This window comes from Rhinolophus sinicus, linkage group LG02, assembly GCF_036562045.2.
Source record: "Rhinolophus sinicus isolate RSC01 linkage group LG02, ASM3656204v1, whole genome shotgun sequence".
Taxonomy (NCBI): Eukaryota; Metazoa; Chordata; class Mammalia; order Chiroptera; family Rhinolophidae; genus Rhinolophus; species Rhinolophus sinicus.
In genome coordinates, this window is record NC_133752.1 from 165,671,304 (window position 1) to 165,688,529 (window position 17,226).

The following is a 17,226-nucleotide window of genomic DNA, read 5'->3' on the forward strand; positions in this document are numbered from 1 at the left end:
ACAAGATGTCAAATGGCAACAAGAATTATTTTAATATTTACTGAGACTTCAGCTTTTAAATAAATGTAGTAGGTGGTGAATGGCTAACTTCCCACTGAAACAACTAGAAAAAGCCAGAAAATTACAAAATTATGTTTTAAAGGCATTAGAAAACTATGGAAAAAATGAGGACTAGATGAACCACAGTTCCAGAAAAGCAAGAATCCATCCAAAATGAAGCTCATGATTACTAGCCATTTCTTTAATGAAGGCATTAGCAAATTCTGGGTGTTGCTATGAAAGACTTGGCAACTTCTGGACGAGAGACCAGAAAAACAGTTGTGTGGATCTGAAGTGACAAATTGGAAACTTGAGGGACCTCAAATGCAAGACTGATTTACTAATGGCATATTTTCTGAGTTCTGGGGCTGTGTGTGATGCTGGAGATTTATGGCGAAAATTTCTAAAAAATGATTAAAATCTGTTGGCATTTAGTGCTCAGGAAACAAAGACCAAACAGAGATATGGGATCTGCCTCAAGTGTACAGCCAGTCTCCCTTACCAGAAGTTTGCCAGATTTTATCTTCAAGGAAGGGATACTGGAGAGTTGGGTTGGATAGCTTAGAAGGGCAAACTTGAAAAACCCTGTCGTCTTTCGTGGCTGAGGAGTCAAATACCTCCCATACTCACAAGGAAAGCTTGGAAAAGTCCTGCTCTGTGACAAAAGAGATGTAGCCTAAGCATTACTAAATCTGCCAAGCAGCTTTTAGCACAGCTAAATCCCTGATAAGCGGGAAATGATCAGCATTTCACCCTATCTATCTAACAAAAGAAACTCTACTTTGGCAGAATATTAAACCGTATGTGTTCTTTGCAGTTCTTTTATATTAAAAATTAAGAATAAAAAATTCTAAATATTTGAAAAGGTTTAAAAAAAACACAAAGGACTAATAATCAAGGGAAAAACAAACAGCAGATGTTGGCCCCAAAATGATACTGCTAGGTCTCTGAATGTGAGAGACCTTGACTTAATATTAGGTCTCTGAACGTTAGGTCTCAGAGACCTTGACTTACAGACAGAGCAATGTCTGCAAGAAAACGACAAAATGTCTGTTGGCCTACACCTGCAGACAGAACCAAACTTGCAATAACAGAAAATGCCACAAAACAGCTACTGGCTCACAGGCAGTCAACATGTTCTGTTCAAACAATGACCCTGTCAATGCAGCCCCTATAAAACCCTCCTCAGCCCGTCCTTCCGGGGTGCAAGTCTCCTTTACACGTGCAGCCCAGGCTTTAGCCATCTTTGCTCAGCCCGACAGACTTTCTCTTAATAAAACAGACTTTCTTAAATTTTCTTAAATTGCCTTACCGTATGCATTCCTTTACTGACCAACCTATGAAATACTAATAATAAAGTAAGCGAATGAAGACTTTAACATAATCATGGCTAATATATTCAAAAAATAGGTGAAAGAGATGAAATTTATGAATAATAATCAAGTGTACACAGAAGAGCACAGAATTAGTGAAAAGGAAAACAGCTTAATGAAAAATATACAGATTTATCAAAAGTATTTAGAGATAAGTATTGAGAACTTTTCAAAACTAATAAAAGATATTGAGATAGAAAATGACATAGGCAGTCCCGGACATGGCCACGGTGGAGGGAATTAAGGCGGAGACCATAACAAAGCCAGAGGAAATAACTTTAATAGCTGGCAGATAGATTCAAGCTGCAGAGCCCACCAAAACTATCAGCCCAGGTGTAGGGGGGGAAGGGCCAATCAGCTTGTAGTTAACAATTTCAAACTGCAGAGAACATGCGCAGATAAGGTAATAGACCCTTGCCAATCACAGATGTCAATCTAGTGGTCCCACACCTGGATTGGAACAGCCCATCCCAGATAAAACCTCCAGCCTCGCATGAGCCATGCCTTTCTGAGCCTTGCCTTTGCTGGGGGCCTGCTCCAAACCTTTTGGAGTGTACTTTCTCTTCTAACAATGGCCCTTGAGCCACTCTCCACTGCTTGGGTCCGCTTCTAGAAGAAAACTAATAAACTGCTTTTTCACAACTTTACCTCAGTATCTCATTCAATTATTTGCTCGAGAGGCCAAGAACCTGGACATTGCGCTGAGGAGGGCCAACTCTCCAGTAACAATATCACACAGAATTAAGAAGCTTAGGTAATCCAAGCAGGATAAATAAATAAAATTTTAAAAAAAACCCACATACTGTGTTTCCCCAAAAAGAAGACCTAGCTGAACCATCAGCTCTAATGCATCTTTTGGAAAAAAAATTAATATAAGACCCAGTCTGTTTTTAATATAAAATTAATATAAGACCAGGTCTTACATTAAAAGAAGACCATGTCTTATATTATATTAAAATAAGACTGGGTCTCATATTAATTTTTGCTCCAAAAGATGCATTAGAGCTGATGGTCTGGCTAGGTCTTATTTTCAGGGAAACACGGTATATAAACATTATAGTGAAACCATTAAAAACCTAAGAAAAGATAAATTCTTAAAAGCAGCCAGAGCAAAAAAAAACACATTATTATAAAAAAAGTGACAAAAAGACTTACAGCTGACTTCTCAATAGAAATAATGGAATCTAGAAACAATGAAATTTTATTTTTATAGTGCTACAAGAAAAATTTGGCAGACTAGAATTCTAAAAACTCTCTCACCCCAATGAAATTGCAATAAGGACATTTAAAGACAAACAAAATCTCAGAGTACTCAGCAGCAACAGAAAATGATTCTACATGGAAAAATTGAACTGCAGATATAAATGAAGATCACTAAAAGTGGTAAATTATGTGTGCTAATATAAATGAGTTGGATCTGTACACAATGCCTTATCAAGTTTTAAATTCATAAACATTATTTATCTAGTAGTATCAGGAAGACAATGATGTATGCTCTGATCTCTACAGTAACGAAAAATAGAATGGTGAAAGACTGTATAACCAACTTTTTGATAGAAAAAAACAGAATAATTAAAAAAAATTAAAGGAACATTAGATTACCAGACTAGATAAAATAAAATACATGCTACCACAATATATCTAACCCAAATGGTTTAAATTAAAAGGGTGAATAGATTATCTTGCAAATACAAATAAAAAGAAAGCTACTATAGCATTACCAATAACAGACAAAGAAGACTTACATATAAAAGATAAATATATTTCAAATGATAAAAGAGTTAGTCTGATTGGACACTGTGAGAAGTTTCAAAATCTATACACTAAAAATAACTTCAAATTATATAAAACAATCCAAAAAATGACAGGGCTAAACAGAGAAATACACAAATCCTCCAGCATAATAGAAGGCTTTAATACCCTCCATTCAACTGTTATTATGGGGTGGACGGATGGCTCAACTGGTTAGGGCGCGAGCTCTTCCGCCAGGGATGGTGGGCTCCGCCCCTTGCAACTAACAATGACAACTGGACCTGAAGCTGAGCGGCGCCCTCCACAACTAAGATTGAAGGGATAACAACTTGACTTGGAAAAGTCCCAGAAGTACACACTCTTCCCCCATAAAGTTCTGTTCCCCTTCCCCAATAATAAAAATAAATAAATAAATAAATAATTGTTATTAGAACAAGTTGGAAATAAGTTAGTAAAGTTACAGAAGGTCTGAACAATACAATTAATAAAGATGGCCTAATTGACATTAATAGAGCACTTCCCTCAATAATGATACAATTAACATTCTTTTCTAGTGCCTATAAAATATTTACCAAAATTGACAAGGTGTTCACCATAAAGAAATTATTCGGGCTGGCCCGGTGCTCAGGTGGTTGGAATGCCGTGCTCCTAATGCTGAGGTCGCCTGTTTGATTCCCACATGGGCCAGTGAGTTGCACCTTCTACAGCTAAGAGTGTGAACAACAGCTCTCCCTGGAGCTGAGCTGCCGTGAGCAGCCAGAGGTTGGCGTAAGCTGCCACACGCTGCTGAGTACTGCTGAATACTGCTGAGTGCTGCCGCAGGCTACCATGTGCTGCTGTGAGTGGCCAGCAGCCAGCATGTGCTGCCTTGGGCTGCTGTGTGCTGTGGGCTACCGTGTACTGCCATGAGCGGCTGGTGGCCAGCGTGAGTGACCAGCAGCTGGTGAGAGCTGCCCTGAGCTACTGGGAGCGGCCAACCTACGAATTGTGACCGACTGCCTCAGCCAGGGGAGTGCAAGACCCATAATACCAGCATGGGCCAGGGAGGTGTGTCCTACACAACTAGACTGAGAAACAATGGCTAGAACCAGAGGGTTGGAGGGGGTGTTATGCAGGGACTCTGGTCCCACTCTCCACATAAGAATGCAGGATATGGTGAGGCCAAAAAGGAACACCAACGGAGCCATGGATGGGGGTTCATGCGACTATATTCTTGCTGGCAGCTGAGTTGGAGATACAGGGAGCAAACTTCTGCCAGTACCCCAATAAGGGGTCTTCCTGCACCCCAGTCTCGCTGGCGGCTGGGTGAGAGACAGAAAGTAGGGGACACAGTCCACCTTCCAGCTCTCTGCCAACCAACCAACACAGCCACAGCAGTTATATCAGTGGCTAATTGGCTAACTGGTTAACAGCTAATGGCCAACCAGTCACAGCTGATGGCCGTCTACTACCCAAGCCAGCACCTTTCCACATGAGGCCAAGAGTCTGGAAACTGCTCTCTGGGACTCTGTCCCCATACTGGGGGAGGCAGAAGAAGGGGTGGGGGAAAGAAATTCGTATTCTATTTTCTGACAATGGAATTAAACTACAAATAAACTACTAACATAACTAGAAAATTCTAACTGTATGATAAATAATATCATAGCTCAATAAGAGTATGAATTCCTCCCTTGATTTTATTTCCTTGTACTTCATATAGCTTTTGCTGTTTCACTTCACAACATTTCCTTTGTGGGTTTTCCTCTCAATTAAAATACCCCTTTGAGGTTCTTCTCTCCTCCTCTCTACCTCTCATCCCCCAAACAGTAGGGGATATGAAAGAGAAGAAAGGACTTTGGGGGCCTCCAGATGTTCCTTGACTTAGATCATGGCAACAGGAAGTCTGAGTTCACGCTAGTGTAATCTGCTAAAAATCTGACTAGAGTTATTGAACACTACAAAGAATACCCCAATTCAGGCTATCATCCCATTGTGAGGGCATACTCACTTCCATTTCTGAGCAACAATGCTGTGAAACTTGCTTTTTCACTTTTTCTCAACAAATATCCACCAAGTGTGCAAATGTGTATTTAGAACCAGGTGGCCAAGCTATATTCTAATTGTGAGCATTGTTAGGCATGATCAGAGGAATGAGCCTCAGGAGACCAAAATTGGTCTATTAGAATTTATTTGGCATGTTTGAGCTGCGGGAGGTCAAGCTAGAAAAGACCATAACCTCCCGGAGCAGAACGGGGTATGGAGTTTACAGGAGGGGGTAAACGAGGTTGTTCCCTCTTCAGTGCTTCAGGGGGTTTCTATTGCATTGTCTCTAGCAACCAAGGGTTTTAGGGCATGACCAAGCCCCCCCCCACACACACACACACACACTCACCCTGGCCCCCAAGCCTCCCTCCGACTGTCCAAGCCCTCCCAGACTCTCTGATCACAAGCCCCTAGGAGACAAACAAAGTACAAAGCAAGACAGGATAAGATGGTTTCTACATTCTAGGCAGCTTCTCCAGGCCTAAGGCAAACACAAGCTGGCAAGGTACAAAGGTAAGAACACAAGGTACAAACCAAGACAAGACAGCTTTTAAGATAAGAAGGTTCCTGTACCTGGCTTAAATATGGCCTAACAGGCGCTCCCTGTGTAACTGTGATCTGATTGATTCAAGCCAAGGTAGAGGCTCCAGGCACCCTCATGTTGACCAAATAGGTTGTTGTTCATTAATGATTGGTACCATCAGAAGAAATTCTTTTATTCAGTACTTGGGAAGGACAGCCTTTAATAGACAAGAATCCCAGCATCAATGTCAGTGAGTCATCTGCAGTCCTACTAAACAATAAGCTTAGGAAACATAAACCATGTCTAGCCGTAGTTAATGTGTTCCATCCTACAATTATGTCTTTAATTTTTTAATTTCATAGAGTTTTGAATCTCAGTCTGTTCATGGTTTATTTCCACTGGGAGTGTTGGAATTGCCCCTCCTTTTTCAGCAGGGGACTCTCCTGCTGAGTCCCCTGTGGCCCTTCTGATTGCTCCTGCAGTTGAGTTGGCTCAGCAGCAGCTCCTCCCCCAGTCACATAGCCTCACCCTGGCTTGGGGCGGGGGTGCAGGGACCCAGGTGCTCCTTAGGCATCCACAGACTAAGGCATCCACAGACTAAGTTCGTCTTCACTTTGATCAATAAAAATCCCCGTGTTTTCTCTCTAAAAGTGAAACGCATTAAGAGAATGACATTAAAAACACAAGTTTATTTTGGCACTTATTTGATGTCAGGTGTTAGGGATACAGAGAAGAAAGGCAAATGATGTACCTAAAAGAAGCTTATTGTCCAGTGTTGGCATGGGAGCGGATGAATATTCCGTTATTATAATGGAGGACGTTCAGTCGTGATGATTTAATCCACGGAGCTTGCACGGGATTTCTTTGCATATCTAGAGACTTCAGGTATCATCTTGGTGACTTCAAATTCTTATTTCCATCTCATCTGTCACAGATATGTGCTTCTTTCTGCTCCAAGTTGAGTGTTGAATTTTACCTGATTCCTGTGCTCCTGGAAAAGAGCAAAGCTTAAGGAATATCCCCACCTTTTGTGTTCTAGAAAATGATTGACTGCAAGGAACCACACTTCCCTTCATGACTCAGATAAAGCTCAGGGATGCAAACCCCCCGGTACCCCCTCCCCCATTTACCTATGATAAGGCCAGATACAGTCCAACTAAATCCCATTCTTTGCCCCATAAATGATTATTTTAACTACTCATGCTCTGTGATCAATGGAAGCAAAATGCTTGTTAGTCACTGGTTAAGTTTTTCTCCTCCCCCTCAGACCCCAGAATGTTGACCCACCCTCATATGAGCCAGCACACAGCCCCTTCTGAGAACAGCCTGGTGTGAGGGTCCAACATTCTCAGTCCACTATCTCAACAGGTCACCCTTTCATCCCACTTCCCCACACCTAGTTCCTTCTAGACTTGCTATTTCCTCCCTACAAAAAACAAACAAAGAAACAAACAAACAAAACCCTTTGTGTCTATCCCATAAGACTCTTGCAGCTGTTACTGTCAGAGTTTTTCCTATTGTAAAATTCCCTATCCCCCTACTGCCACAGGCCCTTTCCACCAACCATGTCTTGCCATAATGCTTTTGAGTCTAGTCTCTCCTTACTAAACCAGGATTAGTTCTTTTATTTGGCAATGTAAACACAGAAATGGAATGTAATTTCTTTTCCTTCATTTTCACACTACAAAGCAGTAAACACTTAGTTTTCCTGTATTTTTAGAAGACATAGAGGATCCAATTTGCAGCCACGCAACTAAGTTAGTATGCCAATTATGCTTCTAAAAATCCTCTATGACCTAGATAATTTGGGGCTCCCACTTGGGTGCTCTGCTTTCTCAATTCTCTTCTTATTCTTTCACACCCCAATTCCTTTGCTTTTATTCTGCTGTAGAGAGCTATTATTTTTTGTTGTCACCTTTCATTTCATATCCTCTAGGCTTCCTACCCACCGCAGGTAGAACATTTTTTGATGATAAAAAAGAAGAAAGCCAGTTCTTTCCCTGAAATGAACTATCCATTGGAGATAGACACTAGGTATTTTGACCACCTAGAGAAAGGACTGTTTAGGCATAAAGGAAGGTGCCTAATCTAGGTGGTTCTGGAGCTACTCTGCAACTAACTAGCTTTATGACCTTGTTCAAGTCACTTAACGTCTCTGGGACTGTTAATTTTTATACCGTAAAAGAAGTGTTGAATTTGATGGTTTCAAATATCCCTTCCAATTCTAAAATTCTACACTTCATTGAATCTAAATACAATGAGGGTCCAAAAACTGAAGAAATGCTTTGAATGCTAATGGTCTTGAAAACAAATAAGCAGTCGGAAGGAGAGAAATCTTTATAATAGGCTCACAGACAAGGCAGCATGCAAACGAGCTGTGTTGTACGGTGGAAAGAACATGGGTTTTGGAGAGAGAATGTCTTGGATTCAAAATCTGACACTATTTGTAGTCAGTAAGCAATTTCAGGCAAGTTCATTGATCTCTTTAAACTCCAGTTCTTTAAACTTTTTTTTTTTTTTTCCGGTAAGAAGTCAAGGTAAGAGTAATTTATATCATTTTAGTATAGGTTTGCCATGGTTTTCTGCTTAAATGTCTTCCATGAAATCTTTACCCACTCTCTTTCTTTGTATTAGTATTTACCATTTTTCTGTTTCTCTCTGAGATGCACATACTTTAAAAATATTATTGAAAATACAGGATTGTATTTATTATCTTGCAAATCCATTTTGCTAATTAGAACTTAAACCCCCTTAATGGAAGGGAATATATCTTTTTTTGGTTGTATATTCTCAGTGCGTAGGACAGGGCATGGCACTTGACAATAAACTTTGCAGAATAAATAAGACAATAAAATGATGGATAGATGAATAGATGAAGGACACGGGGGCTTTGCTAATGGGTCTTATGCATCATTTCATACCCATGGATCTTCTTTTTTAACTGCAAGGGCAATTGCTTAAAAATTTAACTTAAAATAACTAAAGGATTTTAATGACCTCAATGGGATTGTTAACTAAATTTTAAACAATGACACTTCATAACTTGTCCCCTGGTCAAACCACATCTCAGGCTGCAGGCATTGATCCTATTAATGTCTCAGAGGTCATTCTTATTGAATTCATTAACTTAATCTGTGTACATAATTCGTTGTACATTCTTTAATCTTTCTTCCTAACTTTGGCAACATCCTCTAATTCTTAACTTTGTGAAAAACTATGAAGAAGTAAGACACAATTTAACCATTTTAGCAAAAACACACACAAAAATCAGAACATTCCCTTAGAAACCATACCTTTATAGCGTTCCATAATATATACATTTTCTTACTTAAAGAAAAATAAATTCTTACTTAAAGAGGAATAAAAGAAGAGGCATATTGGAACTGCCACATTTCCTGGGTATCTCTGTTAAACACATTCTGTCTTTGAGATGTCAGAAAATACTTTCTGGCTTTTTCCCTTCTCTCTTTCATCACTAAGCAAGACAACTTACAAATGGGTTGATCGTGAGAGGAAGTTTACAAATCTTTAGACCTTAATTAATTTTCAACCTCAGTCAGTTTCCAAAATTCACTTGAAAGGAACACTGAGGAAATGAAGTAGAAACGATTTTGATTCTCAAAGATTCTTTTGTCTCTTTCCTGATAGAAAGTGAAGTTATATGTAGGAGGTGGGTAGTGCCATCATAACCTACTTTATTCTGTCTGAATAAGGAAGGTCAATGTATTATCCTATCTGGCAGGAGGAAATTGCATAGATAACTCCTGGAATGACAATAGAGACGTCCTTGACAGCATGTTAAAACAGTGGTAAAATTTCCTTTTTTCCCATGGGAAAAAGAAAAATCAGTATTTAAATGACAGATGAAGGTAAATGATGGACAAAATGCATTATTCTCAAAGTGTCTCCCAGTTTTTCTGAAAGAACTATTATATTCTGAAGACTGAATTCAAATGGTTTTAATAATTATATATCAGTTTATCAATAAGACAGTGGAGCTGTTTGAAGTCACATTTAAAAATGTCTTGTGTGGATAAAAACAGGGTTCTATGAAAAGTATTTCATAGGGTGATCTGTTCATAAATTTCCAACTGGAAAGGTCATGGTGGGTAGTCATGCCCCAGGCCTATAACTTCCTTAGTAAAAGGTTTATCTTTGTCTTAAGTAGGCCCTGTCCACTGTTTCTGTGCATCTAGGTTAACACACCTTTGAAATAAGCCATAACCACCCTCAAGAGAGCACACAATCTTGTTAACTATCCTGTAATCCAATCTCTGCCTTGCTTTCTCCCACCTTCTGTAATCTTTCTTGCATTCTCTTCTGAATTTCAAATGCACAAAAGAAACTGCAAAACTGTTATGCTCTGGAGCATTTGAGATTTGCTCCCTAGCATATGTCATCAGTTTAGCTCAAATAAACTCATAAAAATTCTCTACAGGTTTGGATGTTTCTTACGTCAACACTTGTCGTGTTAGCTTTGTCTCCAAGCACCTAGTCCCAGAAAAACAACTGAGAAAAAGGAAACAAGACAAAAAAAACTCTTTATTTAAATATAGGAATTTTTTCATAGTTTCCAGTTTATGGACATTAATCAGGAATAATAAATTATGGAGTTTTTAAAAATGTTAATGACTTATCTTGGAGAGTTTAGCCAAATAAAAACTGCCTTCATTTGAGCCAATAATCTTTTGGGACGTTTAGGATTTCATTTTTATAATTTGTGGTAATTCTGCAAATTGCCAAAATGACAGCACAACTGGGCTAGTCTAGATTTAGAATAGCATGATTACACCTGATAAATTACCATTTTACTTGTAGTATATCAGAATGCACATAACCCAAAATAGAGATTCAGAATAAAAAAGATTATCAATTTAAGATAGATATCATGATCTTATAATTTAGTAATCCTAAAGAAACAGTATGGGTAAGTGAGCACTAGTTTAAAAAAAGACACACATGTGTATCTTTTTGGTTTTAAAAGTGATGTATTAAAAATGTGGGAAGTATAAAAATAGGAAAAAACTTAAGAAATAGTCACTTTGGAGATTTTACGTCTAGATACCTCTACACTTGACATTTTACAAAATTGAGAATATAATGAATATAATATTTTTATCCTTTTTGGTATAAAATTTTTACCTATTTAAACATGTAAATAATTCTCAGTTTTTGCTTTAAAAATAATGTTACGGTGAACATTTACGTATATAAATCTTTGTTGGTATTTTTTTTCTTCTTTATAGAAATTACAGGTCAAAGTGTTTGAAGTTTTTCTGGCCAAATTTCTTTCCAGAAAAATGTCAAATTTTCATGCCTTCAGTGTCTAGTCCATTTTGTACCATTCCCACATTAAGGCAACTGTACCTCTACTCCAAATCTCTGTTCATTTTGCCTCAGAAAAGACTTCTCTTGTTTCAAAATTAAGGAGTTTAAAGTCTCCATGAAAGGAATAAATGACCATCATTTATGATAAAGGACTTTTCCACACCTAATTTCTAAATCGTGAGTTAAGTAAAACCCCGCACTTCTGCCTAGAAAATTCTTAAAGACAGAAATAACATAGTAAAATGGACAGAATAGAGTATCCACATACTAGGATTTAATGTCCAGCTTTACTATGAGCTGTATATATATTACTTGGGGGCATATGTGACAGTCTTTACATCTATAAAATGAAGTTATTGGACTAGATGTTCTTACACTTTTTAACAGTTTCAAAAAAACTTTTATAAATCACCTTCTTGAAGTCCTCTGTGATCACCTCAGTCAGAATTAAACCCTCCCTCTTCTTACCAATACTGATAACTTATTTATTGTCCAAGTGCCTCAATCAACATAGGTGCTGGGAAAACAATTCCTAAATTACTGCATTATGTGATTTTTAAATTATTTAATAAATGTCATCATCTTATCCATGAAACAACCAGATTATAAGGCTTGGAAATAATACATTTTTTTTTCATTTTGAAAATAACAAATATAAGCCCAACCTGCTTCCTGAAAAAAAACTGTGAGGTAATATGTAGTAACCCATCATTTTTTATTAAAAAAAAGATAATCTCATGCATGTTTAAGAATTGTTTGAATGGGTATTATCTAAAAAGACAAAAGATCAGAAGTGTTATAAAGGATGTGAAGAAAAGTGAACCGTTGTACATAGTGTGCAGTTGACTGTATTAGTACAACCACTCTGAAAAACAGTATGGAGATTTCTCAAGAAATTAAAAATATAGCTATCATATGATACAGCAATCTCACTTCTGGGTTTATATCCAAAAGAAATGAAATCAGGATCTCAAAGGAATATTTTTTATTCCCATGTTCATTGCAGCATTATTCACAGTAACCAAGATATAGAAACAACCTAAATGTCTGAATAAAGGAAATGTGAGATCTATCTATCTTCTATCAAACAGATGTATCTATCTATGTATCTATGTATCTATGTATCTATGTATCTATGTATCTATCTATCTATCTATCTATCTATCTATCTATCTATCTATCTATCTGTTCTATATATACAGTGGAATGTAATTGAGCCTTAAAAAAGAAGGAAATCCTGCCATTTGTGACAACATGGATGAATCTGGAGGACATTATGCTAAATAGAACAGAGCAGACACAGAAAGACAAATACTGCATAATGTCACTTATATGAGGAATCTAAAATAGTCATACTCAAAGATGCAGAGAGTAGAATGACAGTTGCTAGGGGCTGGGAGAAATAGAAAGATGTTGGTCAAAGTTTCATTTATGCAAGATGAATGAGTTCTGGAGATCTAATGTATAGTATGGTGACTGCAGTTAAGAAAACTGTATTGTGTACTTGAAATTTGCTAAGAAGGTAGATCTTAAGTATTTGCACCACACACACAAAAAGAAAATGGTAATTATGTAAGATGATAAAAATGTTAATTAACTTGATTGTGGTGATCATTTCACAATGTATACATATATCAAAACATCAAGTGTTACATCTTAAATATATATAATTTTTGTTTGCTAATTATACATCAATAGCTGAAGAAAAAAAAAATGTAAGCTGGTCTTCTTAGAAGATTCTTTCTTCATGCTGGCTTTAAAAAAGCCAGCTATAATGTTATGTTATGAGCTGCCCATGTAGTGGGCCAAGTGGGAAGGTACTCAGGGCAGCCTCTGGCCAACAGCTGGCAAGAAACAAGGCTTTCAAGTCCCTGCGAGGAACTGAATTCTACCAACAATCACACAAGTTGGGGAGCAGATCCTAGTCAAGCCTCAGATGAGACTGCAAACCCAGCCAACACCTTGATTGCAACTTTGTGAGGCTCTGAAGCAGAGAAGACAGAAGCTGGTCCCAGACTCCTACCAGCTGAAACTATGAGACAAAAAATGTATGTAGTTCTAAGTGTTAAGTTTATGGCCATGTTGTTACACAGCTATAGATAACCACTATGATTAGGACACTGAACCTTAGAGTGTGGCCCATTTTTGGGCATCATGGAGTTGAAACACCTCACCAACCCACCAATGTTTGTTTTTACATTCATTCTTCAGAGAAGAGCAACCTTAACTTTCCTCGGTTTCTCAGAATTCTCCAGAACCCAAATGGATAATTGCTACTGTTATATATAATTGAGAACACTTATGTTTATCATTACATCTGGATGCAGTGATATTTAATACCTATCAAAAAAGTCATTGAGTCAAGCCATTCTCCAAGCATAAAGCTCAATGCAAAGAAGAGTGAGAAACCAGAAAAATATGTTAGCTCTCTTCAGTAGGCAGTAATGAATTATTAGATGAGAAAATGCTTTCAATAAAATGGACAAAATAGTCCCAGGAAAGGTTTTGCCAGAATAGTTTGAATGGTTTCAAATTTTACAATTAAGAAATCACCACCTTCCCATACACATTATTTTATTTCTTCTCCAAACGTATTGTAGCCTGATACATGAATACAAGTTAACTCATTCTGAAAAATCTTTGAGTCTGTGGCTCTAGATATTTGAAAATATTCAAAAGAAGATTTCACAACTTTTAAAGGGCATTATGGTCATTTTTGCTAAATAAAAATGAGCCCTCAAGAAAATACTATTTTTGGGTGACAAAGTGATAATGAAAGAAATGTGCTTAAAATGGACAACAAATATGCCTTTCAAACTGAAATGATTAAATAAAGATATGCCTGTGGAAGTGATTGAAACTAAGAAAGCGCTGAAATTCAGGGCTGTGCTCAGAACATCTAAACTGGGATAGATTTAGCAATGACTGCCAGGAAAATCAAACTTCATTTAAAAATTCTTCTTAGAATTTCTTCATGTCAGTGACATTCTGTGTGTGAGGGCTCCGTTAGCATACAATCTAACAGAAGCTGTGTACAGCTGATTGGGGAAAGAATACCATGGTTTACTCTGGTATTTTAAAATGTGCTATCCTCTCCTTGTGTTCTGAATATTTCTGTTCATGGAAATGTGATTTTTTTTTTTTTTTTTTTTTTTTTTTTAACAAGAGCATTTCTTTTTTTCTTTTTTAAAAATTTTTTATGGGGCAATATTGGGGAACAGTGTGTTTCTCCAGGGCCCATCAGCTCCACGTCATTGTCATTCACTCTAGTTGTGGAGGGTGCAGCTCAGCTCCAAGTCAGTCTCCATTTTCAATCTTTAGTTGCGGGAAGCACAGCCTACCGTCCCATGTGGGAATTGAACTGACAACCCTGCTGTTGAGAGCTCCCGCTCTAACCAACTGAGCCATCTGGCCACTCAAGAGCATTTCTTTATGACATTTTAGATCTCAGTCAACTTACCCTACTAAGCCCAAGCAAAGAGCTTTTTAAAAAGATAAAGTGAAAGGAAACTATAGCCCCAGAGTCATGTGACTGGTAGTGGTTTCCAACCTTGACTTTTTTTGACAATGAACTGAAGAATCAAGGGGTTACAATGACTTCCTGAACATAAAGACAAAAGAAATGAAGGAGAAAAACCTGTCCATGTGTGAGACTTCACATCCACCTTGTGGTTTCTCTAATGGTTTAGATTTTTATTATAACTTTCATCATGGTTTTAAGTCTGCAGTTACTTATATAGTTACACTTTTTGCCTATGAAATTAACTGATAAAGTTTACAGAATTTGATCAGTTCCTTGATAAGCCTGGATAAGGCTTCTCTTCTGTACAATGTAATAGTGGATGCTCATTTCCTCACAAAATCTCAAGAGGCCTTTATGGTTGACCTGATTAACCTGTTTTCCTATACTCCAAGAGATGAATAGTGGAAAAAATTGACAAGAAGGTTTTTATTATTGGTTGAAATATTATTGAGAAACTAAAAACTTAGGGGTTGGGCCCTTAAACATTTGTAAGAAAAAAAGTATTAGACTCTGTCTTACACTGCACAGGGCAGTGTTCTGCCAAACTTTGTTTGACTTAATCCAATTTTACCATTATGAATTCACCTCTCTAATAAATTTACCACAGTTTATTTTTTCCCTTAACATAAATAATATTCCGATAGATTAAAGGTTTAAACTTTAGTAGTACAGTAAAACTATACATAAAATCATGGGAGACTATACGTACAATTTTTGTGGGGGACAATTTTTTAACCAAGATGGTATATCAGAAGCCACAAAAGAAAAGATAGATATTTTACTTAAAAATGTAACATTTTTATAGGAAAAAATACCACATTTGCAGTAAATAGAAAATGATAGATTTGAAAGATATTTGCAAATTCAGAGGTTAATAACTATAACAAAGCTCTTATAATTTGATAAGAAAGCAGCAAAAACCTCAACTAAAAAGTAAGCAAAGAACATGAAGTAGCAATTCACAGAGGAGAATATACAAGTGGCGAGCAAATATTTGAAAAAAAAAATATTGAATTTATTTGTCAGAAAAACAAATGCAAATTAAATTTTTTAAAAGATTACTTTATAATCATTAGAGTGCCTAAAGTTAAAAGCCCTAGAACACCTGTATTTGGTCAATGAAGAAATATGGAGTTACATTTTCAAAAGCAAACTACTGCTATTTAGTAAAACATAGTGTGGGTGTACACACACACACACACACACACACACACACACACTTATTAATAGAAAATTCCTGCTGCTCTCCAAAATCTATTTTCCTCTATTTCCTTGGCAAGTGGTTAGATTACATTTTCCCTGTTCACTTGACAGAATTCCAGCCAATGACTGAGCATGATTGCCATGTGCCTGTATTAGTTGGCTTGTGCTGCTGTAACAAAATACCATAGACTGTGAAGCTTAACAGATTTTTTTCAGCTTTTTTTGAGGTACGATTGACAAATAATCATTGTATGTATTAAAGGTCTACAATATAATGCTTTGATATATGTATATAACTGATGTTTATGTCTCACAGTTCTGAAAATTGGAAAGTCAAAGATTAAGGTGCCAGCAGATTTGTTTCCTGGTGAGGGTCTTCTTCCTGGATTGCAGCCTCCTTACTGTGTCTTCACATGGCAGAAAGAGAGAGAGGTCTGGTCTCTCCTTCTCTTCTTACATGAATACTAATCCCAGAAGGCAGAGTAAGTAAATGCTATGCTTGCCTCCTTTCATGACCACATCAAAATTACCACTAAAGTGCAGAACAACCATCATTGAGAATCACCTAAAGTCTAGCTGAATAGAAATCCTACAACTAAAAATATACAGAAGAAGCCACCACAAGACTGGTAGGGGTGCCTGGAGATGCAGAATGGGCTGGTCCCATATCCCGTGTGGCAGTTAAAAATCAAGAGAGATCTCAACTGTGGATGTTTCCCCTGGGGAGAGAATGGTCCCAGTCACACACGAGGCTTTCCAGCCCAGAGTTCCAGTTCTGGGAAGAGAAGTCCTCACAATTTCTGGCTGTGAAAACCAGCAGAAATTGTGGCTAAGTGAGACAGAGGGCTGCTGGAATCCCTGGTGTCCCTCTTAAAAGACCCCTGCACAGACTTACTAACTGACAGACTCACTCACTATGAGATCCAACACTGGGGCAGCAGCTCAAAATGTACCAGGGGCATATGGGGAGGAACTGAATTGTCTGACTTAAGAGCAAGGACTGGTGTTGGGGGGCAGCTTTCTTCCAGACACAAGTGCTGGAAGAGGGCATTGTTCCTTTGTTGACCCCTCTGTCCTCCCAGCCTGCAGACTTAGGTAATTGCCATATCTGAGTCTCCATCAATCTGATTAACACCATTCACCCACTCTGGTGATTCCCTGAGCACCCACCATACTCAACTTATGGGCCCACCCAAGGCTCTTCCAGTGACTTTTCCATACAAATGGCCTGTCTTTGTTTAAGCTTCAGACTTTCCTAAAATCTCTCAAAGGTCCCCAAACTCCAAACAAGCATCATCTGGCCTCAATGTGCCTAGCACTCACTAGTGGCAACCAGCCATGCTTGGAACCTTAGCCTCCCAGAGCAGCTCCGGTGGCAACCATCTGGCAATTGCTTTGTGGTACATTCCATTTGGCCCCGAGGACACAGGCTGCAGCTGAACTTGGCCCATCGTGGGGCCCCT

The 17,226-nt window shown here is 37.9% G+C and overlaps 1 long non-coding RNA gene across 1 annotated transcript in view; it reads right to left on the reverse strand.

The window, feature by feature from the left end:
• Positions 1-6,424: 6,424 nt before the first annotated feature.
• LOC141568776 (uncharacterized) overlaps positions 6,425-17,226 on the reverse strand; it is a 156,340-nt gene continuing 145,538 nt past the window's right edge. Inside the window, exon 4 of the long non-coding RNA XR_012491965.1 lies at positions 6,425-6,700. This is a non-coding gene — a long non-coding RNA (uncharacterized LOC141568776). The remainder of the gene's footprint in view (positions 6,701-17,226) is intronic.